The sequence below is a fragment of the Xyrauchen texanus genome, chromosome 26 (genome assembly GCF_025860055.1).
Source record: "Xyrauchen texanus isolate HMW12.3.18 chromosome 26, RBS_HiC_50CHRs, whole genome shotgun sequence".
Classification (NCBI taxonomy): Eukaryota; Metazoa; Chordata; class Actinopteri; order Cypriniformes; family Catostomidae; genus Xyrauchen; species Xyrauchen texanus.
The window spans coordinates 28,640,090-28,665,009 of record NC_068301.1 but is presented as its reverse complement, the minus strand read 5'-3'; positions in this window follow the sequence as shown (position 1 = coordinate 28,665,009).

Here is a 24,920-nt window from a genome sequence, read left to right as displayed (position 1 = left end):
GTTAGTTTGTAAGTGACTAACTGAGGTGAAAAGTAAGAAATTACAACTACTCTCGTTACAGTTCTTGAGTACATTTTTCACATTTTCTACTTTAAGTAGAAATAAATAATAGTACTTTTACTTGACTTGATTAGAAATGTTGTTGAAAAAAGTATTCAACTTCACTACAGTTATTTTTCACCACAATTACAAAGTACTAAATAATGTTTCTGAATTGTTTGGGAAAAAAGTTATATGCACTAAATCTGTTTATAAACTAAAACATGCTGTGCGTGGCACAATGGAAGCCTGCAGGGCACAGCATCATGAGCACAGCAGCTTGCACAAACTGCCACCGGTTTCTTCTCTTCTCTAGATTCTTCAAGACTTTCTGCCCTCTCACTATAGGAGAACTGTAATACTTTATTAAAAAAGGGAACAGTCTGAACATGTTTAACCACTGATAAAACTTGTTTTTAAGATAGGCAATTTTTTAACTGTGTGAAATATTAACACAATGTAGTTTGACATATAAGTGGGGATATCTTGTTTACTTGCTATTATATGTCTAAAACAAACTTTTAAATACCTTAAAAAGTTACAAAGCCAATAGTGTTGGAAATGAATAGGGACTCGGGGCAAAAATGGCACCAAAATTCTAAATATAGTGGCAAAAAATGCCTATGCAACGAGTTCTCGTGTTTTATTAATAAGATCTGATATAGTTACAATTGCATACATTGCAATCTTCTTTTGACTTTTCACCAAAAAGAAATTCCCGTCATCCGGTTCCTCGCACCATCAAGCGCAAAGATCCGCATCAGTTCGGTATTGTGCTCCTGCATTACATTTCGTAACCATTGTTACTCAATGTTCAAAATGAACTGTCCTAGCGGGTAACACTCTCGCTCACGATTAGTCGGACTGCCTGTCTTGCCTGTGCCATCAATTTGCTTCCGTTTAGAGAGAATCTATCTCTCTAATAGATTGCAAAAGTTCCAGGTCAAAAGCCTACTCGTTGTTCTGGCGGCCATACGTATCATCACTTATTTTAGTTCGCCATACGGTGTATGCCCTAGACTACACTACTGGATGGATTTTTATATTAAGAAGGAATGATAAATCACAAAACATAATGTAACCAAATGCTACAATTTACTTAATAATAATAACAATAATAATAATATCTCAGTATATTAAATAACCATAATGTTAATTTAGACTTTAATACAATAATACATATACAGAACAACCATGTGGGAGACCAAGCTGATAAGCAAGAGGGAAATCAGTTAGGTTTTGAGAAAAACAGGGTTTTATTTGATCCCCAAAAAAAGTAATACCGAAATACAAAATATATAATCAAATTCTGGTCCTGTACTAGCAGTCAAAATAACAGAACTAAACTTTTAAAAAAACAACCAACCAAAAAAATAACCCTCTCTCCCCACCAAGAACAAAGGAGACCACCAAATATCCCTCTTTTTCCCAGTTCTGGCCAGATGACTGCTCAACCGCAGAGGCAAGGAACCCCCTATTAACAAATAGAAAAAATGAATTCAACAGATTCTAAATAAATCATAAATGTTATAAACATTGAGTTGTCATTTATATGTTTATAGATATTTGCGAAATGTGTAAAATAATATCAAAACATAAAATGAAAGCATATATGGGTGCAGGAAGGTTACAGACTTTCACTCTTGCTGTGGGGCAGCAAATGTAGCCCTCACAAACTACTTTTAGTGTTTGAATCAATCATATCTCTCACTAAAAATTGAAATGTTTATTTTTGCCTTATATTATTCAGTTGGCATGTAGGAGTTGATAACATTTAGCTTAATCTCATTCCATATCTGGATAATTGCTGCAGTATCATAGAGGAAAACCTGAAATAGGAATGTGTTTCAGTAACAATGCACATTAGTTTAGAGATGATTTAGAGACTTTTAGAATGTTACAACTGGCTGTTTCTATTTAAATAAATGTTGTTTTCTTAACATTTTCTGTTTGTCTAAGAATCCTCTTGCAGCAATGCAGGTCTTTGGCATTTAGAAGCTGCTATTTAGGACCTGTGAGAAGTGTTTCTCAAACTAGAATCTGTGATTTACTTGTCTTTTTGTGTGTGTGTGTGTGTGTGTGTGTGTGTGTGTGTGTGTGTGTGTGTGTGTGTGTGTGTGTGTGTGTGTGTGTGTGTGTGTGTGTGTGTGTGTCTGGGCTGTCCACTTCCCTCTCTATCCTGGTTAGAGATAATTTGGCTAAATTGGCTTTATGCAAAATACAGGCTAAATTCATATTTTTTAGTATTGATTTGGGCTTTAATTTTACCCCGGCATTTTCTTCACAGGTTTAGTAAGAATCTCACTCTCATGTAAAGCTCACAGGAACCTCAACTCACAAATTATTTCAATTCAGTTTGGCATTAACATGTTGCACTCATTGAACACGCATAGGAAAGTGCACGGTAGAAATCACAAAGCTCAAATTAGCGGCTGTTGGAACATAAATCCTGTCTTTCATTTTCATCTGAACCAGCACGAAATGTACAAGCTGCATTCTCAATCGCATACTATGCCATACCATTTTGTACTGTAGCAAAAAAGTGTGAGAAGTGTGTTCAGCTGAAAAATGCATCAGAAGTACAAAGAGTACCCGGATGATGTACTTCAACTGAAATAGCGTAGTGTGGAACGTCAGACATTTCATGCACTCAGTGGTCATGGTTTGGCCTATGAAGCAGAATGGGCCGACTAAACAACTGTACTTAATGGTGAATGTGGCAACTAGTGAAACTTTTGCACCCTACAAAAATGAGTTGAATGCTTAACCATCACCCCACACTACACTGCACATGTGCATTATTCAGGGTTGGGGAGTAACGAAATACAAGTAACGGAATATACATATTTAAAATACAAAATATAAGTAACTGTATTCCACTACAATTACAGTTTAAATCATTGGTATTTAGAATACAGTTACATTCAAAATGTTTTTTGATTACTGAAGAGATTACGTTGCATTTTATTGTCATTTGTTTCATTTAATATTTAGTGCTTTCAGATGGAAAACATTTATACATATAAATGATGCGATCAAAAGTGCATTTGAACAGCGGTGACACACTTTCTTATGATGTGTTACATTCATACCAGCAGACAAAGCAGTTTGTTTTGAGCAGAAGAAATAGAAATAAACCTTGTGTAAATTGTCAGCTTTACGCTAAGCTAAAATGCTATTTATATCCATTTTACATGCACATGTTACCAGGCATGATCATACTATTTTTATCAAGAAAATTCATGTTGGATCAAAATTTCTTTTTTCTAGTAAGACCTTTTATATTAGGGCAACAATTTTGCAGCATGTATTCTGTAATCTGTTGTGGAATACATTTCAAAAGTAACCCTCCCAACCCTGAAATTATTTGAGATGAGGTTTGCTCATTGCAAAACATTGCATGCATCACTTCCTTCAGCTAAAAGACGGCAAATCTTCTGTGTAGTAAAAATCTGTTAGTGCTCCATTTTAAACAATACTCCACTTTCAAAATTCATATAGATGGTCGAGAATATAGTGCATCATTTTAGACACAGCTGAGTTTTTGTTAATGTTTTTTTTTTTTCTATTTTTTTTTTTTTTTGCTGATCAATAAAATATATTGCTGATGGAGATTTGAGTCTTTCTCTGTTCAAGTAGATTGGAGCTGAACTTGTATGGCAAGTAAGCCTGAACAATGCACCGCGCATACAGTATAAATATATATAATAGCCAGCTACTTTCCAGCTACAAACTACTACTTCTTTTAACTACTTAATTGATACTTTTCAGTATTGATGATTATGACTTGAATTAAATTGTTGATTTGTTACTGGAATTGCCTTCTCTGTGATGGATAAAGAGCATGTCATGCTGCCTGGCCAAAACAAGATATGTTATAAGGCAGCAAATAATCACTGCCTACTATTTGGAACAGGCTTTTCATGGAAAGCATGCCTATGCATTAAAATGTCATCTAGATAGGCAGCTAACTTGGTTTTGGATCAGAATCTGTGTCTTATGCATTAAGCTTGACTGCACGATTGTGTGTGTGCTTTCTGCGAGTCTATGTTCTCATGTGCGTGGTGGCAAGATGCAGGTGAGAGCGTACTTTGGTGGCACTTGAGACGAAGGCGTGAAATGAAAGTCAATACCATTGCCATGAAAATGTTGCTCCCCTCTTGCTTTCTTCTTCTGGGTGCTCCATTGTGCTTTGAGTGGCATTTCTTTTGATAAGACTCCCGCACAAGATGCAGACCCAGCTTCGGCTCACTCGCTCATGTTTGTCCCGTTCTTTCGATTTTTTTCCCTCTCATTTACTTTCTATCTCTTTTCATTCTTTCTTTGATTTAGCGCAAGTGTCATCTTTTTTAACAACCTGCCATTATTTATAAGGCACAGACACTTTTAACAGTGCTCATCAAATGTTAAAACTCACACTCAGTCACAAACAAGCACACTTTCTCTGTGAGTTGTTTACCAGTGGCAGAGGAGAACTGAGCATCACGCCTGTAATGGTCTAATTAGATGTGTGTGGAGCTCTATTTGTGACTACACTGAGCCCACAGAAAGAACCAGAGACAGAAGGGAGAAAATATATGAACATGTAGGACAGATTCTGTCATCTGTTGGCGAGGGGATGACATCAGGTTCCTGAGCACAGCTGTTACATTGTTTCTTTCTTTGTCCATATCACCGCATGAGGAGAGAGGAACAAGTAGAGTGTGTGTATGTTTGTGTGTGTGTAGGAAAGGGTGTTCAGGAATGTTTCATCATTGACCCTAGGTTTTCCAGCTAATGTAATGCAGCAGATCCTGTCAAAACAAGTGTGATATGAGGCAGCCATTTTTGCAACTGAATAGAACAGAGCTGTGCCATACTGTGTCACAGAAAGTGACAAAAATGCCCTAGATATTTAAGTTGAGGGTGCAATATGAATTATATTATATATTGCATTATGTTGTGAATTCTTTTACATTTATTTATATTTCATAATACTCTATTCTTAGCCTATCTACAGTTCTGTGTTTCAGTAAGCATTTCAATAAATAGATTAATTTGAAGTATGTTATATAAATGGGCAACACACCGAGCACATTTACATGTATGTTCTAACACAAAATATTAAGGTCATGTAAATGCCTTAAACAGCATTCCTTTATTGATGTAAGATTATAAACGGTTTAAGCATAAACCGATTGGCACATGTATATTTTTGCAAATTTCTTTTGCAAACATGTGAAAACCTTTACTGCCTTTCTTACCGGCTTAGCCTTTTTTGAAGTATACTTTTTTGATCATGAGCTTGTATGAATGCATCTGTGACATGTGCATTATGAATGCTTTGTAATATTCATTAGTACAGTCACCTCCAGGCAGATGACAAAATGCCTTGTTACAAGCACTGTGCATGAAATGTAGTGGCATGCGGAAAACTCAAGTATACTTTGGCCTTAATGTAACCCCATGTAACCCTCATGTAACCCCATGTCCACATGCGTGGACGTTGTATTTTAAATTTGCTATACGCAGTGCATAATTAAAATGTATTTGAACTGATGAAATGCTGTTCACAAGACTCTACGCTGTCATTTAAGGGTTAAACTTCTGGCAAATCGAGTCACATGATACAACATGACGTTGATTTCTGTGAAGTGCCAACAAAAGTCCTCTAAACATGAAATCCACATATATGGGTTTTGGGACATTATTCCCTCAAAAGTTGAAAAAACACGTTGGTCATTTTGACTAACTTTGAACATTAACATATCTCTGGGTAATTTTGCTTTATTTTAATATACATTTGGGTTCTATTCTTATATTTTCTGCTAATTTTCACATTGAGATTGAATAATCTCTGATGTAATGTCTGTTACGTCTCAAAAACATAAATAACCAACACTCCTGGAAAAATTCTGACTTTCTATAGCTTGGTATTATTAAAATTTGTACAACTTAAGGCCTATGTATACTTCATTTTTGCGTGTTTCAGATCGCCTAGCGCCCAGTTGACCGTCTTGCCTTTCTGATTATACTTTTCTGACCGTGAACAAATAGGAATTCATTTGACGCAAACGCATTACATCTGCTTTGTTACGCTCTTTTAGTAAAATTATTAGTCAATGGCCTCAAAGCCAAAAACCAAGTGCATGTCAAAAAAATCTAGGTGGTGCACGTTCAAGCCGCGCGACTGTGCTGATGATACAATTTGTCACACATACTGTGTGTGGAGCGATCTGCAGTGCACACACCCAAAGTATATTTTTGCATTTAGTCATGCTGGCCACATATGTGGACATCAATTTTTAGGAAAACTATTCACCCTAGATTGTTTTGTTTTTTTTGCTTGTTTATTAAGTACTACTAGTTCCCCTTCTGACACTCACTCAACATTGATTGTCGATTGTAGTGACACAAGGGGTCTCTTCTGAGAGCCTCGTGTACCTCTGAACATGAACTTGAGAAAAGAACAATGTCAAGTTGGGAGACAGAATTTGCATGCCCAGCCCCCGGACACATGGGTATAAAGGGAGCAGGCGAGCAAATGCCAGACAGATTTTTTCTTCGGAGCCGAACGGTTGTGTAATCAGCGAACTGAGTGACACACGACAGCTTCACCCACCTCTGCAAGAGAGATTCTGTTGGATCTGACGGCACATTCCAGCAGCTTTCTCCTCTCTGCACGCTGTACAGACTCTGCCCCTGGCTGTACTCCTTATCCTGCGGAGGTTTCTCCCGCTGATTCAGAGCAAGCACATCTTGATCCGTTCAGACAGCACCGCCACGGTAACATACATAAATCGCTAAGGCGATGTACTCTCCTGTCACATGTCACAACTTGACCCGCCATCTCCTCTTTTGGAGTCAGCCATGACTCAGGTCGCTGCTCACCACTCATATCCCTGGCGACTGCAACGCAACGGCTGACGCGACAGGTCTCGCTCAGCGGAGAGTGGAGGCTTCACCTCCAGGTGGTCCAGCTGATTTGGGGCTGCTTTGGTAGGGCACAGATACATCTCTTTGCCTCTCAAGACAACTCCCACTGCCCGCTCTGGTACTCCCTAATGGAGGCACCTCTCGGCACAGACACGCTGGCACACAGCTGTCCCCGGGGGCTGCGCAAGTAAGCATTTCCCCCAGTGAGCCTTCTTGCACTGGTGCTGTGCAAGGTCAGGGAGGACGAGGAACAGGTCACCTTGGTGACTCCTTATTGGACCACCGGTGACCTCCTTATTGGCCCACCCGGTGATCCTGGTTCTTGGATCTCACGCTCCTCGCGACAGCGCCTCCCTGGCAAATTCCCCTGATGAAGGACCTAACTTCTCAGGGACAGGGACCCTCTGGCACCCGCGCCCAGACCTCTGGAATCTCCACGTCTGGCCCCTGGACGGGACGTGGAAGACTTAAGTGGTTTACCACCTGCAGTCGTAGACACAATCAACCAAGCCAGAGCTCCCTCCACCAGGCAGCTTTACGACCTCAAGTGGCGTCTGTTTGCAAATTAGTGTTCTTCTAGATATGAAGACCCACAGAGATGCGCAGTTCGGTCAGTCCTTCATTCCTGCAGGAGAGGCTGGAGGGGAGGCTGTCCCCCTCAACCTTGAAGGTGTGTGTCACTGCTATCATAGCCCACCACGACGCAGTAGACGTCAAGTCCCTTGGTATGCATGACTTGATTATCAGGTTCCTTAAGAGGCACCCAGAGGTTGAACCCTTCCCAGCCAAGCCTGTTCTCCTCTTGGGCCTTCAGAGACCCCCTTCCAGCCGCTTGATTCAGTCGAGCTCAAAGCCCTCTCCTTGAAGACGGCCCTCCTGATCACGCTCGCTTCCATCAAGAGGGTTGGGGACCTGCAAGTGTTCTCTGTCAGCGACACTTGCCTGGAGTTCGGTCCGGCAGATGCTCACCTCATTCTAAGACCACGACCGGGCTAGGTGCCCAAGGTTCCTACAAGGACCCCCCCTTCAAGGTTTAGCTCTTGAACCTGCAAGCAAAGCTGTGTCCGGTACGTGCTTTGCGTACCCATGTGGACCGCACTCAGGGTTCTAGATGCTCTGAGCAGCTCTTTGTCTGCTTTTGCGGACAGCGGAAAAGGAACGCCGTCTCCAAACAGAGGTTAGCTCATTGGGTTGTTGATGCTATCCCCTAGCCTATCATACCCAGGCTGTGCCCCCCCCTTGCGGGTTCGAGCACGTGTGGCATCCTCGTGGTCACTGGCCCATGGCATCTAGCAGACATCTGCAGAGCAGCAGGCTGGGCAACACCCAACACCTTTGCTAGGTTTTACAACCTCAGGGTTGGTCTCATCCCGTGATTTGACAGGTCCGAGTCGGTAGAACTCGGTAATACGGAACAACCGACCAGGTGTTCCACTTGCACCACTTGCCCTTCACCAAGCTGATCCAGTGCGCCTTTTTTCCCAGGTGAGCCAGCAAGCTTCTCGCTTCCTGGATGCTCTTCCTCCCTAGCCCTCTGGCTGCAGATTCAGCAGAGGAATTTGCCGCCAGACCCACCACGAGTCGAGTGCTCTGTGTTGGGCTTGGGCTCCAAAGGCATAGTTCCCGCTTCAGGTAACTCCCTGTGATGTATTTTCCATGGTACGGTCCCCCCGCGTCTCCCTTGGGCAGTCCTCGCTGCCCCCCGGTCTCCATGTCTGTAGCAACTCCTCCCTTGCCAGGCAGGATCTACCACACATGTCCACAGGTGGCTTGACAACCCTTGTGTGTATTCACCACAAGTTACCTTCCCCTAGTCTGGGAAGGTCGTGGTCTCCACAGGGCCTTTTCCCGAGTCGAGTGCTCCGTGTTGGGCTTGGGCTCCACAGGCATAGTTCCCACTTCAGGTAACTACCTGTGATGTATTTTACATGGTACGATCCTCCTGCGTCTCCCTTGGGCAGTCCTCGCTGCCCTCCGGTCTCCGTGTCTGTAGCAACTCCTCCCTTGCCAGGCAGGATCTGCAACCGCACCATGTCCACGGGTGGCTTGACAACCCCCATGTGTATTCATCACAAGTTACCTCCCCCTAGTCTGGGCAGGTCGTGGTCTCCGCAGGGCCTTTTCCCCCTGAAAGAATAGGAATTGGAAAAGGGTCCTTCCCCGATGCATCTATAGCGATAGCCACAGATACTTTTTAACTCTATGACGAGAAACATAGAGAGAGAAAAGGCCGTGGCTGGCTGGCTGGCTCCCATGCAAGTCATGTCGCCCGTTTCCGTACGGGTACGGGGAACCTAAGAGTGGTATATGACACCTTTTATTGGGGGCGTTGGGGAGGGTTACGTGCAGCCGACCCAGCTGCTTCTAGCACGCAACAGCCTGCTTGCACCTAGCTCGGCAGCCACGTAACACGGGTTAGTGCATGGTGTTTTTTAAGTGGGTGACAGAAGGGGAATGTCATGGTTACTTTTGTATCCTCCGTTTCCCGATGTAAGGAAGGAGACATTGTGTTCCCCTTGCCACGTCACTATCCCTACCACTGTAATGCGCCGTAACCAGATTCTCGTTTCTGCAGTGAAATCCTGTCTGGCATTCGCACCCCCGCTCCCTTTCTACCCGTATGTCTGGGGGCAGGGCAAATTCTGTCTGCCAACTTGACATTGGCCTTTTCTCAAGTTCAAGTTCAGAGGTTCTCAGAAGAGACCCCTTGTGTCACTACAATCGACACAACGTCTCGTTCCTTCCATCGGGAAATGGAGGTTACAACAGTAACCATGACGTTACAAATCAAAAGGGAAATGGAAAATGCACACAGCAGACACAGACAAGTCACAGAAGGCTAAAGGTGATGCAAGCGATTTTTTTTTTTTTCATGGAAAGGTATGCAAAAAATGTACCCACTCGCTGAAAGATATTAATGAAATAAGTGTCATGAGATATCTCACTGATCTCTGTGACAGTTATAGACTTTGTAAACAGCAAACAAAAATGTGTCTGTGGTCTCTTGACGCCTTCTGCCTGTCAATCATTTTGCGCATTCTCATAGTGTTGTCGTCACAGCGAATTATTGAGGCTTAATGGCATATTTTGATTTATAATTTGTAATGTTGAGGGCGCTATTTCGCTACTGTTGTGTTTGACAACCATGGGAATATGCTTTGTGTTGGTTTCAAGAGTATTGGTGGGGTGTTTTGGAAAGAGGGGGCGTGGCTAAATCAGCGGCTCAGTCTCGTGGAAGTTAGAATGGCTAAAATCCTTTACAGCACCGTTAAGGCAGCACCCTTAATAAAATAGAGCCTCATTAAGTGACTGATTGGTACATATACAGCAACTGTGACAAACAAACGGCTCCTAATGCAAAGCACATTTTCAAATGTTTGATTAAAGCATGCTGATAAACTAACAACGCAATACTCTAAAAAGTACAACAAAAAAAATACATAGCTCACACAATAGTTCATCCAAAAAAAAGGGATTTTAGAAGTAGAATTATGCTGCCAGCAGTTTGGAACAGTCTGGGGTGCCCATGATTCCATAAAATGCTGCCTACATAAGCAGCTAACTAGGTTTTGGAACGGAGCCTGTCTGTTATATGTTAGAAAAAATAAGAATTTGTAAAGTACAAAATAAAGGCCTCACAAAATCAGTACAAAGTGGCAAATAACACTTCTTCGTAAAATGTATTTCTTTCACTGGCGCATAATCATATGTGTGATCGTTGTATGACATTTAACTTTGTTTCAGCAGATCTGAATTAATGCTAAATCCATGAATCATTTGCATGTAATAAATTCTTGTTGTAATAATAACCCCACGTCTGTTTGTAGTGGTCTGTCCATTTGCATATTTGGATTCAGGCGCATTTTGGTCTATATGCGTGGAAATCATATTCCTATTTTCTGGAGCTGTTTTTTTGCTTCTGTCTCAACCCCCCATTCATTCTCCTTCATTTTTATTTCTCTCTCTCTATTTCTGCCTATGTCAAAATTTGCCAGGTGACGGTGGATGCAATGTGACTCCTGATTAGTTGCTCTGGCAACCTCCCGGAACGTTCACTGGTTGCCATGGCAATGGCAGAAGCATGGCGATGGAGCCCAGCAGATTATTTCGATTTAGAACAGGAATGAGAATATGGAGGCGGGTTGGCATATACCACAACGTCATCGTGAAAAAGCTGTTGCTTGTAAATAAGCCTAATGCTTGACTGGTATGTGTATATGTGTGCTATTTCTTATGCAATAAACATGTATCTCAGATGCTTAAAAGAAAACAGACTGGCAGAGCCGGGGGTGGGGAAACTGGTTAGTGTGGATCGGGGGAGATGGCTCTAGGCAGTAGTACCTCCAAGCAGTTTTCCATTATGCTTTATTTCATATAAACCAAACCCAGAAAAATGAGAAAACATGGAAGACAATGAAAGAATCTGGTGTTTATCTGAGGAAATACACATGGGAATGCATACTTTTGGAGCTACCACTGCCTTTTACTCAATGTGGTACACATTCAGTGAAAACCTGAATTGAAAACTTTACAAGAATTTCATAATATCTAGATTATTTACTATTTAGTAGGTTATCCTTTTGCTTTAATGACTGCATGCACTTGTGTTGGAATGGACTTCACGTGTTTGTGCAAAACCTGATGATCCATGTTGTCCAGCATGATTTGTGAATGTTTCAAAAATCATCATGTGTGCTTCAGTGAAAGCGAGAAAATCTGACCTTTCGTACCTTTCACAATTTTTCTTATTTGATTAGTGACCTAGAAATAATGCAGAATTAATTTATTTTTTATGTTCAGAATTCTAAAACTGTCTGTTTACTTCCAAGTTTAAATTAGATTTTAAATACAGATTTTCAATGTGGATTTTAAACTCCACAGTATGTGCAATGCATTTAAATTCCATTTTTTGTTTGTGACAACGTATAAGGCATTAGCACAGCAATAGTCAAGGTTAGCTGTTTCATTTAGGTATATACTGTACTTTAAATCTACAATCTTAGGCATCAACATGGCTGCTTGTCCACAGCTTGGGTCTCGCATCAGCTACCCATCAGAATAATCCAACATCCAGCTTGCCCAAGGCAATGAGGCTAGAGTAATGGTTCATATGTACAGTCTATCTGTGAAACAGCTTGATATATGACGTTGCTTAGTGGGTGGTATGTTTAGATTGAAAATAGAAAAACACACATACAATGTCAACCTCAGGAGGTCAAATTACATATTATAAGGGCTGATTTATTATTTTCTGGTTTGCAATTTTTGCAACCTATTACCAAAATTTGTGATGGTCTAAATACAGTTCAATACCATGATTTGTGCTTTTTTTTTTTTTTTGACAACATTAAACATTAAATCTTAAAGAACAAAAACAGGGTTAAAATTACTGTTGGATTAGCCTACAGAATATCAAGCAATAACACAAATTTTACCAACAGTAAATGATGCTATCACTCAGTATGGTCAAGCTAGATTTGGACCAAATGTTGCTTAAAGGAATAGATCACCCAAAAATGGAAATTCTCTCATTATTCACTCACCCTCATGCCATCCCAGATGTGTATGACTGTCTTTCTTCAGCAGAACACAAAATAATGTTTTGGGAAGAATATTTCAGCTCTGTAGGTCCATACAATGCAAGTGAATAAGTGCCAGTTGAAGTCAGAAGTTTACATATATCTTAGCCAAATACATTTAAACTCAGTTTTCCAACATTCCTGACATTAAATCATAGAAAACATTCCCTGTCTTAGGTCAGTTAGGATCACTACTTTATTTTAAGAATATGAAATGTCAGAATAATAATTATTTCATTACATTCCTAGTGGGTCAGAAGTTTACACACACTTTGTTAGTATTTGGTAGCATTGCCTTTAAATTGTTTAACTTGGGTCAAGCCTTTTGGGTAGCCTTCCACAAGCTTCTCACAATAAGTTGCTGGAATTTTTGCCCATTCCTCCAGACAGAACTGGTGCAACTGAGCAACTGAGGCCTCCTTGCTCGCACATGCTTTTTTCAGTTCTGCCCACAAATTTTCTATAGGATTGAGGTTAGGGCTTTGTGATGGCCTCTCCAATACCTTGACTTTGTTACCCTGTTATCCCATTTTTCCACAACTTTGAAGGTATGCTAGGGGTTGGGGTCATTGTCCATTTGGAAGACCCATTTGCGACCAAGCTTTAACTTCCTTGCTGATGTATTGATATGTTGCTTCAATATATCCACATAATTTTCCTTCCTCATGGTGCCATCTTTTTTGTGAAGTGCACCTGTCCCTCCTTCAGCAAAGCACCCCTATAACATGATGCTGCCACCCCCATGCTTCTCGGTTGAGATGGTGTTTTTCGGCTTGCAAGCCTCACCCTTTTTCCTCCAAACATAACGATGGTCATTATGGCCAAACAGTTCAATTTTGTTTCATTAGACTAGAAGACATTTCTCCAAAAATTAAGATCTTTGTCCCCGTGTGCACTTGCAAACTGTAGTCTGGCTTTTTTATGGTGGTTTTGGAGCAGTGGCTTCTTCCTTACTGAGCAGCCTTTCAGGTTATGTCAATATAGGACTGTGGATATAGATACTTGTCTACCTGTTTACTTTGCTGTTGTTCTAGGATTGATTTGCACTTTTCACACCAAACTACGTTCATCTCTAGGAGACAGAATGCGTCTCCTTCCTGAGCAGTATGATGGCTGTGTGGCCCCATGGTGTTTATACTCGCGTACTACTGTTTGTACAGATGAACGCGGTACCTTCAGGCATTTGGAAATTGCTCCCAAGGATGAACCAGACTTGTGGAGGTCCACGATTGTTTTTCTGAGGTCTTGGCTGATTTCTTTTGTTTTGCACATTATGTCAAGCAAAAGGCACTGAGTTTGAAGGTTGGCCTTAAATATATCCACAGGTACACCTCCTATCAGAAGCTAATTGTTTAAAGGCTTGACATAATTGTCTGGAATTTTCCAAGCTGCTTAAAGGCACAGTTAACTTAGTGTAGTCTAAACTTCTGACCTGCTGGAATTGTGATATAGTCAATTAAAAGTGAAAAAATCTGTCTGTAAACAATTGTTGGAAAAATGACTTGTCATGCACAAAGTACGTAGATGTCCGAAACAACGTGCCAAAACTATAGTTTGCTAATATTAAATCTGTGGAGTGGTTACAAATTTAATTTTAATGACTTAAACCTAAGTGTATGCAAACTTCTGACTTCAACTGTAACTCTATCGACCTCTTGAATGTTGAGGTTTGTGACTGTAAAAGAAACGCATGGATGTACCTGTTCAACCAGACCATGTGTTGGCAATACGTTGGCCATGCACTCACATCTGCATGACATACATACTTGCTTGAGGATGTTCCTGGCTTAAGAAGTTGTTATGTTGGTGGAAAAGTTTCATTTTAGATGCTATAGGTGAAGAAAGCCATACAATTATTGGTATGAGCATGTACAAGGTTAGGACACTCTGACATAAGAAGTTTGAGCCAATCACAAAGTTGACAGGATATTGGTCTTGGCACACTAGATCTGCTACAAAGAAGCCATTCTTCTGTAAACTTCTGACTTCAACTGTATCGAACTATGAATATCTTTGCACACTTACATCATGCGACAGTCAAAAGAGTTTTTAAATATTGATCTATTTCTTACACACACCTAGCGTTTTGCTTCAGAAGACATTAATTAATCCACTGGAGTCATATGGATTACTTTTATAATGGCCATATGTGCTTTTTGGAGCTTCACAAATTTGGCACCCATTCATTTGCATTTAATGGACCTACAGAGGTGAGATATTCTTCTAAAAATCTTTATTTGTGTTCTGCTGAAGAAAGAAAGTCATACACATCTAGGATGGCATGAGGGTGAATATATGATGAGAGAATTTGCATTTTTTTTGGTGAATTATGCATTTAACATGACTTAAAGACATATTCCGAGTTCAATACAAGTGAAGCTCAATTGGCAGCATTTGTGGCATAATGTTGATTTTTAAATGTTGGATACAGAGGCATTTGATGTGTTTAAAATTTCATGCTATGATCATGCTAACATCTTAAATAGTTCTAAAAGTCATCTAATAGCACCAGTTTTGTAAGATCACATCTCAGGATTGCTCTTGTTTCTCTGCACATAATACAGTTTGTCTTTGAATACACATGCTTAACTGGTAAACAGGTATCATGCATCTTTGCTTACTCTTTCTGCAGGTCACTTGTGTTTTATTGAAATAAGTTTCCTGTATCCACAAGTGCAGCAACAGGACCACTGGCCTGAAAAACAATTTCTGGTTTCATAACTTATCATGATCTCATGAGCGTCTGGCCTGTGCAGTGAATGGAAATCCAGAACATGTGATCCAATCAGCATGCCAACTTGCACATTGTGAAAGGCAGCTGAAACAAAATATGATCACTTTCTCTCTCCTACCCAGGTGCAAATATCCCGAATCTCAGTATGGCCTGTTTTAACAATGACTATCCGGGTCTTCAGTTGTAGTATAAGGGTTAACACCTGTGATGACAGATTACTTAAATATGACATGATTCAGTGCGCACTCTCTCAACATCACTGATATCTTTGATTGTAAAACTGTCAGTGAGAAGGCTTATCATTTCATGAGAAACTTGAACTTCAAAATAAAAGATTGATTCCTTGCTTCCTCCAGAGATCCTAGTGTGGATTGAACTTGGGGCTTCGGTACATCGCGGCCGGCCCTGTCCTATACAGAGGAATGATATACGTGAGCCTCCCGCAATACAGAACATATGGCGGTGGGGTCAATGCTACAAAATGCTACAAAAATACATCTGTTGAAATCCCAATGTCCAATAGGCTATCAGATGCAGATCCAGTGCAAATAGTGCTCAAAGCTCCCATAGACTCCCAAAGAAGCACAGCATCTGGGTGAGACCCAAAATTATGTGTGGAGAGCCTCTTGTCCAATGAACATCAACCTTTTGCCCCATTGATTGGAATAGAATAGATATCTGCCATAGACTGCCATCAAAGTCGCTATGCACAAATATTGCTAAAATTGAATATCTTATGACATTTAGTCAAAATTCTGATTATGCAAGACTCACATTCCAGTACTACAGCCTGTTTGAGGTATTTGAGGTATCTAATATAGTGGATGCTTACATTGTTTCCCCCCCCAACCCCCAATTCATGACAATTAATGAGTCTCTCTGTGAACTCCATCCTCCAACTCCATCTATGGGCTGTTTCCTTTCCTGCAGCTGTGAATGTAGACTGAAAACTACATATATCTAGAATATGATGTTAAATATGGCAGAGCTACACAGGGGTGCAAGCCTTCGCCCCTCCATCTGGGACCATGGTGTATTATGATGAAATGGGAGGGGTGCAAAAGAGGTGAGACTGAAAATGTCTCACAAATGCCTCACACTTCCTCTCTGGCCATCACACACGAGTGCACACACCCAGCCACCCCTCGCAAAAAAGGTTAAGATAGCCAGTGAGTGTTAGACCTCACAGGAGTCACACAAAGCCACCCTTTGTCGGTGGGATGCCTGATGAAAATTCCCCTTGACAGCCACATCAATAATCCAAACTTCCAACGCCCTGCCTTCACTCCCAATCTGCTCAAACTCTACCCTGCACCACATCCAAGGAGAGAGGGAGAGGGTGGAGATACTACCATAAAAAATACACGACAAATCCCAAAGGGCAGACTGCAATAAATGTCAGTCCGCATCAGAGGGAGCAGGTTTGTCGAGCGAGCAACTACCATCGAAGCGCAAGAACGTCAGGGTGAGGATAGGCTTATTTTTCTTCTACTCCCTGGCCTCGTCTCTGACTTAAATCAATAAGGATGTACAGCCTGGATGCTCGTTTTCACCCAGCATCATATGTGACCCACTCCTGATCTGTGGCACTACACCAGGGTTTGGTGACAGAGTCTAAATCTGTTTCAAGCCAGTCACAATCCCATATGACAGTTACCCATGACTCATATACTATACTTGTCATGACAAATAGCGCTAATTACAAGGAGATGGCTGCCAAAATTATGTACCAATAGACTTGAAGGAAAAGGTTAGCCAAAACTGACTTTATTGTTGTGAAAACCATGCAACAAAAGTGAATGGAAATTGGGTCCATCGAGCTGTAAACTGACAAAAAAGCACAATAAAAGTGGTCCATATGGCTTGTGAACTATATTTGAAGTCTTCTGAAGCCATTCATTAGCTTTGTGACAAATAGACCAAGATTTAAATCACAGAGATTCTCTCCCATAGCTGTAGCTCTCAAATTAAATAGGGCACCATTAGACAACAGCATCAAAGTCCATTTCAAAGCAAGTCAGTCCACTCGGCGGCCATTTTGGGAATGCTCCCGGGCAGCTATTTTCTATGGATAAAGCAGCATAAAAGTACAGCTCCTATCTAATTGAATGAGGAAAGACCGAAATCTCCAAAAGGTTAATATTATGATCAAAGAACATATTTCAAATCAGCAGTTAAATCAATGATTTCATAAATTATTACTTTATTTATTAATTTTGTTTTAGCTCATATCATGCTAAAAAACTAAAATGTTCAGGCTGGCCCAGCTAATGTGCATACATGACAGGCGACGTCTGACTTAAAGTTAATTGGCTCTTTTGTCTGCAAGGCGGGACTTCCTTTTTCTACATTTGCCATATTGGGTGTTCCAAATTCTCCCATTCATTTTAATACAAGCGCTCCGTTTCTGGGCTAAATTGTCTCTGACATCAAGGACGTTGGCTTTAATGGCATCACAAGATGCGAGAGCTACTGCTGCACGGCATCCAACTGTGCAATGCACCATTTTTGCCATCCATGTGACTTTTGTAGCTTTTGTATTTCAGAGCAAAAGGGAAAATTATTAGTGGGATAATTAGTAAATAATTACTTAAATTTCATGTTGTTCCACATAAAAATATATTGTATGGCTTCATTAGACTTGGAATACAGTGAACAAGTCATGTGGACTAAATACTTTCTTTTTTCTTTTTCTTTTCTGAGACTACAATGTTGCTTTTGTCATTTTGGATCTTTAAAGATCCAGTCCCCATTGACTTTCTGAACAGCAGCCAGTGAATATGGACAGAATTGTATTTTTTGGTGAACTATTCCTTTAAGAGGAACACTTCTTTATTTTGTGTGTCGATAATTTTTTTTGTGTGATTTTTCTCCCCTTATCTCCCCAATTGTGTCCTCATGGTGGAGTAGTGACTCGCCTCAATCCGGGTGGCAGAGGATGAATCTCATTTGCCTCCGTGTCTGAGACCATCAATCCTTGCATCTTATCATGTGGCTTGTTGAGTGCATTACCTTGGAGACATAGCGCATGTGGAGGCTTCACGCTATTCTCATTGGAATCCACACAAAAAACACCATGCGCCCCACAGAGAGCGAGAACCACACATTTTAGTGACCACAAGGTAGTTACCCCATGTGACTCTACCCTCCCTAGCAACCGGGCCAATCTGGTTGCTTAGGAGACCTGGCTGGAGTCACTCATCACACCCTGGTCCATCATCTTCAAAGTCTCTTTAACTTGGTGTCCAATGGAAACAGATAAATGTTGTGTAACAGATTGCTATAATGATTTCAAAGCCACAAATATTGCTGAAGCGGCCATACGTAATTTGAAACAAGATCTCCCTCATCTCACTGCATTGATCCTTATCTGTCTTGGGCAGATTTTTTATTAATTTTTTTCTGTTCTGAACATTCAATTATTCTAATTGCAGCTCAATTTCCATGTAGTTATGGTGGTATGAATTGTTGTGTTATAACACAGAGAAAGAGAGTCTGCGAAATGGAGCTGGGGGATGTGCATGCATTAAAAACACATTTGTGGCTAATGGACTAGCGGGTCCATGCACTCCATTGCTGAGAACGATGTCCGTTGTCATGGCAGCAACATCTCACTTGTTTCCGTGGGAACAGCGATCCAAATTCTCCCTGAATGAATTCTGTCGATGCCTGACTTTTTCCCCCCCGGCAAGAAAAAGCGAGAGAGAGAGAGAAAGACAGACGGGAAGGGAAGAAAGACAGGGGGGAAATGCTGAAGACAGTTTTTCCCTCCAGGACTGTGAGTGACCTGAAAATGGCCCATCCTGTTGTATTTGCCTTCCTGCTTTATTGATGCATTTCTGATGTGCTCTTTTCTCATGTACTGTTTATGAAGTGCGGCAAGCATAGGTAATTATGCAGCCCTCATAGACAAATGCAATCAGAGGACACAAATCTAGCCTCTCCATGAGCTCATATCCATATTAACCAAGCAACAAGCTCTCCCGTGCCGGACCAGTGAGTGCCATTTTGGTTCATGTCAAGATGAAGCAGCGTTTCAGAAGGTCGCCGATTCATTAAAACATAAATCTACAACCTTTTATCTTACTAATCAGCCCGTCACCCATTAAAATAATTAGTGGCTTCCGCAGGAGCTAGTGGAAAGACGTGGGCCACTGATCTGCATAAAGACAGATTCAGATTAAAAGAAAAGTGCTCCATTGCGCCAATTAATTATGAAAGTGGAGAAGATTAAAAATCATGTTAAGAAGATTTCCTTTTCAAGCCTTTCTGCCCTTTTACTGAAATCATTCAGACTGTGGTGGAGGTAGCAATTCTGAAAACGAACCACAGTCCAACATGCCTTCTAAGACTGACTTTTAAAAGAGAAACTGATATATGGATGAGTTGTGAATAAGTCATTGGCACACTGAAGCAAATTGTGCACCGTAAACTGAAAAATCTAATGTCTGAACCTAATGTCTGAATGGCTTAAGTACTATTTAAACAAGATTAGTTTTCAAAATAACATTTTGGTTAGAATTATTAAAGGGATAGTTCACCCAAAAGTAAGAATTTTCTGTTTGGATGTGAGGTCATGTTGACTTTCTTTCTGGGTTACAGTGAGGCTCTTACATCGGAAGTAAATGGGGACGATTCATAAACATTAAAATGCTCACTCAACAGTATAAAAGTATAACCACAAGACATAAACAATGTGGATGTTAACATGATTTTATTTGATAAAATCGCTTACCTTTTTTGGTGTAAAATGATATCCTATTTTGCAACTTCATTGCCATGACACCGTAACGCTGTAAATTTATTAGTTAAACAACTTTGCAGCTCAAATAATATGCATTAAACACTCCAAAAATCGTCCCTATTCACTTCCATTGTAAGTGCCTCACTGTGACCTAGATTTTTGCTCTTTGTTTTTTAAAGCCTTGAAGAGGAACAATTCTAAATTATTAATTAAACAGTCTGCCACAAATGCTGTCAAATGACCTTAACTTGTAAGGTAAGCAATTAAGGTGTGGATCGTACCTGATTCTGTTACAACAGTGGTCATTTTGAGCAAATTTGTGTGATCAGACTTCACTTTCTAATTTAAGTGTCTTTTTACATCTGATCATGGGATGTCAGCAGTACTTGAACCACGAGCTGTCATTTTAACTAGAAACTTTGCAAAGAGGTCTAAATCCATAATGAAGTTGAACCAGTCAGTCTGATAACTGAGAAACAAGTTTTCAGCTAACAACCCTGCTTCAAGACACCATTCCCCAACATTGTAGGGAACCAACAACTGGCTGACAACTTTAATGTTTTTTTGTATAGATTTGATAGGCCCAGTCTCTAACCCCACACCTGCTCTGACCTTCAATTCACACAAACATCAACGCCTCCTGCAACCCCCCTCTTCGCCCCTCCTGCTACTCAACTTGCACTTAAGATCTGTGAAGAGGAGTGCCATGTCTTCCGGAAACAAAAGACAAGGAAATCACAGGGCCCAGATGGTGTTTCTCACACTTGTCTAAAATACTGTGCTGACCAGCTGGCCCCAATCTTCACACAGATCTTCAACAGATCACTGGAGCAGTGTGAAGTTCCCTGCAGCTTCAAATGCTCCACCATCATTCCTGTCCCAATGAAACCCAAAATCACAGGACTTAATGACTATAGACACGTCGCTCTGACGTTTGTGTTCATGAAGTCATTTGAGAGGTGTTGGCCCACCTGAAGAACATCACTGGACCCTTTCTAGATCCCCTTCAATTTGTTTATCGAGCAAACAGGTCTGTGAATGATGCAGTCAGCATGGGATTGCATCATATCCTACAACATCTGGACAGACCAGGGACATATGCAAGGATCCTTTTTGTGGACTTCAGTTTAGCTTTCAACGCTATCCTCCCATCTATTCTCCAGACTAAATTACACAAACTCTCTGTTCCCATGTCTATCTGTCAGTGGATCATCAGCTTTCTGATGGATAAGCAGCAGCTAGTGAGACATGGGAAATTCACTTTCAGCACATGTACGATCAGCACTGCTTAAATGAAATAAATTAATATGGTGGAACAATTATATTTTTTTTCTACAAAACGAATTTCAAACATTTAAGCATACGCCTACAGATCAAAAGATTTTTGAAGATCATGAGAAAAATTTCAGGCAAGTGTTTAAAAACTTTTGACCGGTAGTGTGTGTATAGGTGTGTATATATATATATATATATATACATACATACATACATACATACATACATACATACATACATACACTGGAGACCCGAAATTGAAAACAGGTGAACTGTAGAACAATACCACATCCAAGAAAAAGGTGCATATTACAGCAGAGCAGGCCTAACCCAGCTCTACAGTGTAAGGTGGCCCTATTTCACTGACAGGCCTATCCGGATGGGATTCGATTTCTCAGAGTAGGTTATTTGCTCCGTATTTTTTACTACGGTTGTGCGAAAGAATATAAAAACATATTTGATTATGACCTGATTTAAAGTGGAAGTTTGTCATTTCTGCAGTGGCTTCTAGCTCCCCGAACAGAATTGCAAAAATAAACATTGTTTACAAACAGCCTTCCGAATAATTAACCTACGAATGGCTTACATGCTTGGCTTTAATTCACAAAGCTCTCCCACAACATGATGCTGCCACCCCCATGCTTTACGGTTGGGATGGTGTTCATCAGCTTGCCTCATCCTTTTTCTTCCAAACATAACAATGGTCATTATGGCCAAACAGTTACATTTTTGTTTTATTAGACCAGAGGACATTTCTCCAAAAAGTAAGATCTTTGTCCCCATGTGCACTTACAAACTGTTGTTTGGCTTTTTTATGATGTTTTGGAGCTTCTTCCTTACTGAGCAGCCTTTCAGGTTGTCGATATAGGACTCATTTTACTGTGGATATAGATACGTGTCCACCTATTTCCTCCAGCACATTTTGCACCAAACTATGTTAATCTCTAGAGACAGAATGTGTCTCCTTCCTGAGTGGAATGATGGCTGCATGGTCCCATGGTGTTTATACTTGCGCACTATTGTTTGTACAGATGACTGGGGTGCCTTCAGGCATTTGGAAATTGCTCCCAAGGATGAACCAGACTTGTGGAGGTCCAACAATGACTTTTTCTGAGGTCTTGGCTGATTTCTTTTTATTTTCCCATGATGTCAAGCAAAGGGGCACTGAGTTTGAAGGTAGGCCTTAAAATGCATCCACATGTACACCTCCAGTTCAGTACACCTCCTATCAGAAGTTAATTTACTAAAGGCTTGATATCATTGTCTGGAATTTTCCAAGCTGCTTAAAGCACAGTTAACTTGGTGTATGTAAACTTCTGACCCAATGGAATTGTGATATAGTCAATTAAAAGTGAAACAATCTGTCAGTAAATAAGTGTTGCAAAAATTACTCATGTCTTGCACAAAGTAGATGTCCTAAACGACTTGCTAAAACTATAGTTTGCTAATATGAAATCTGTGGAGTGGTTAAAAAACGTGTTTTAATGACTTCAACCTAAGTGTATGCAAACTTCTTTCTTCAACTGTACCTTAAAAACCTCTGATTGCAGCACAATTTCACTTGCTTTTGGCACCCCACTGGACATTTAAATGGGAATCTGCAGCAAAAACATTTAGCCATTGTCATGTCTATTTCATGAGATCAGGCTGGTTTCATTTCTTTAAATATGAGAGAGAGAGAGAGAGAGAGAGAGAGAGAGAGAGAGAGATTATGTGGCATAATGCAAGACAAGATGGAAGAGTATATTTTGGCATCTTCCCTCAGGGAGAAAAAGATGCCATACAACTCAGAGCCAAACCCTCTGTACCACTTCTGTGTTTTGGATGTGTTTTGTGTGTTTCTCTGTGCAATTGTGTCTGTGAGGGAATTGTGGCTGAATTGTCTGTTTTGCGACAGGCAGTATGTTGAAGTATTGGTTAAGCTGTTGTGGGTTAGAGACAGTTATGTTATTCTCCAAGCATGTTGCGTTCTTCCCTCAATCCTGTTTTCCACTTTTCTTTTCTCTTCTCTTTACTCTCTTTTTCTCTTTGTCATCTGATGCTTCTGTACTTTCACATAATCAGTGTTTCTTTGTGCCATCATCACATTATTCCTCTGAAGCTCATTGTGTTCACTTGCGTGTTTCTTTGTGCATGTGGGCTTTAATATGTATGTCTTTCTTCCTGTATGTGTGCATGCACTTTAGTGTGTGTGTGTGTGTGTGTGTGTGTGTGTGTGTGTGTGTGCGTGCGAGCGTGCATGCGTGTGTGTGTGTTTGACAGTCTTTCTGTGTGTGCCTAAATAAGTTAACATTCCTCCACATACAAAATGAATCAGTAGCAAATATTGTATTGAAATTACATACATAACATTTTTAACATGTACTGGAGGAAAAAGGACCAAACATTGCACTGAAATTAATTAGTATCTTTGAACATTATATAAAAATTTGTAACAAACACTGAAACAAGATGAATCAGGATCAAACATTGCACTGAAATGAATCAACAGTGAACCCTGTACTGAAATTAATCTATTCAAACATTGTATTGACATCAATCAGTACTAAACATTGTGATGAAATGAGTACTGATAAATCATGTATAACATCTGAGCGGTCTCCCATCCACCAGAGGGAGCCCTCACCTGAATACTGAACTCTGTCACTTCCTGCCAAATCAGTTCCTGCCATGTCACTTCCCATTTGCTCTGTATTTAAGCAATGCACACTCACTCACACCTTGTGAAGCATCGCCAGTTCACCTGCCTTACCAAGTGTTTATCGGTTGCTATCTAGTTTTTTTTCATGTTATGATCTACTGCCTGTTTATTGGAATTACGTTCTTGGATTACCCCTTTTGTATTGTTTGTCTGTTTGGATTGATTACTTGTTGCCAACCTCTGCCTGTATTACTTGCTAAATTTGTGATTTCTTATTTGGATGTGTTCATTAAACTCTTCTGCAAAATGGATTCTAACCCAACCTCTGGGCAGAGTTCATTACAGAATACTTTGCCCTATCTGAATCCAGCAGAGGTATCACAGATTCAAGCAGCTTTCATTTACCAGAGTGAAGTGCTACTTGGATTCCTAACTAAACTTATCAGTCTACGAGCCGCTAATGAACATCTGACCCATTATATTCCATCTCTTCCACCGACCAGAAAACAATTTCAGAGGCTCATGGAGCATATGGCATCCTCAGCGATGGTTGCGCTGCTCGGGTTGATGCATACAAGACCGCATCAGCACTGGCTTCATACTCAAGTCCCGAGATGGGCATGGCACCAAGGCACATACAGTGTGACCCTCACCCCTTCCTGCCGTCACTTATTCAGCCCTTGGACAGACCTCTGTTTTCTATGGGCTGGAGTCCCCTTACAGCACGTGTTCAGACGCATCATAGTTACTACGTACACCTCCCAGTTGGGCTGGTGCACTGTGTGCAATGGGCACGCATCCACTGGCTCCTGGATGGGGCCCCAGCTGGGTTGGCACATCTGCCTAGAGTTGCTGACTCTAATTCTTGCCCTGTGCAGATTTCTGCCATTGATCCGCGGCAAGCACGTGTTGATTCGCTCGGACAACACAGCGACAGTAGCAAATATAAATTGCACACAGCTTGCCCACTCGGACTTGGTTCTCGGATCTCAC